Genomic DNA, 1,579 nt, shown 5'->3' with positions numbered 1-1,579 from the left:
ATTCAGGGCTGATGAGAATCTGAGCATGGTGCGTTCACTGAGCTCTGGACATTAGAAGACCCAAACAGCCACTTGGCCCAACTCAGTCCGCTTCAATGCTTTTGTCATTTTTATACAATCCACAGCAAAACAACGCAGTTTTTCATGAAAAAAATTTTGACACTATTAAATCAATAAATTATATATGGATCAATTCTGGTGGTTAACATTTTCTTTGAAAAACTACTTTGCTTTGCTGCAGATTTCCTGAGCTTAATGAACGCACCATGCAGAAACACTCCACAACCCTGGATTCTGTCAATCAACCTGTTTGTTCAGGGTTTTGGGGAAATATATGGAGGGAGCTGGGGCATGAGTCCAGAATTACACATCTAAAGAGCGTAGATCCACTACTAAATTAAACAAATAGACTAAAAAACAACTCGTGGGGACTGTTTTCTTCTATTGTTTTTGCTGTTAGTTACAAAATAAAGGGTCTTAAATCAGGTAAAGTTGTGATGTCTCTGTGCAGGAAGGAGAGAAAGGTTCTTGATTTTCTCGTCATTATGAGGAAACAAACCTTGTTTTCTCGTTACAACCAGAAAAAGTAGGGCAGGCCGTTTTCAGCCTCCGTAAATATCTTTAGAACTATTGAACATTTTTTGACCAGATGAAACATATTCATTACTAGCTTGTATTATTAGAACCATTCATTATTTTTATTTTTTTAAATAACGGGATTCTTTTTTAACCCTTTTAAGAGATCACTTTTTATGATTTAGTTCTACAGTAGTTAATTTTCTTAACTGAGGCAGATGTCAGATTAATAAAAAGGCAAAGAAGAGTTCGGGTCATAAGGGGTTAAATTATGGAGCTAGAATTTAGCACAGTTAGCAGCTGTGCAGCCGTCTCTGTCGGCAGCACAGCGAGCTTCACCTTAAAAAGAAACAAAAACCTGATCTTTTTCTGTTGAAATGTCTTTGAGGGTTGTTCTTTGTGTTAAAACAAAGCCATAGACACTTGTTGTCAGTTTTAAAAGTTTATTAAAAGAATTATTGATCCTGGAAGTCTGTGAATATCCTGGATATACCGCTGAAATGTTTTTGTTAGCCTCCTGCTTGAACTGCTGCAGTATTCTGCTGCGTTTTATGGCAATAACATGTCATGATCCGTTCATGACTTCTAGTGGAGTATGTATCCGGAAAAATATGTTTGAAATACAAAGTTCTATATCAACTTTTATTTGTTTTAGAACAGATTTTAATAATTGTCTTCACTCTTATTAATTTTATGAATGAACTGTATCTACTTAAGAAAATCTATTTCGAGCTAATTTCTTTTACCCTCTTTGTACTTCTTTTGCAAGAATGAAATGACCATAAACATTTCACATTTTCTCATGAGACACACAGTCTACTAAAGCTTTTACTTAAATACCATGTATGAAGAATGCTGACTCCTGTCCAAGCTCAGTGACCGAGTCAGCACTGGAGTAACTCCACACAAGTACGAACCATTTAGCTTAACTGTGGATCTAAGGATCTCAGGTTCTCAACACGTTTACTTTGTTAGCATGTCTTCTCCATAAACTCATGCTTGT

Source organism: Oryzias melastigma, unplaced genomic scaffold (genome assembly GCF_002922805.2).
Source record: "Oryzias melastigma strain HK-1 unplaced genomic scaffold, ASM292280v2 sc00267, whole genome shotgun sequence".
NCBI classification, from domain to species: domain Eukaryota; kingdom Metazoa; phylum Chordata; class Actinopteri; order Beloniformes; family Adrianichthyidae; genus Oryzias; species Oryzias melastigma.
This window is presented reverse-complemented; position numbering follows the sequence as displayed.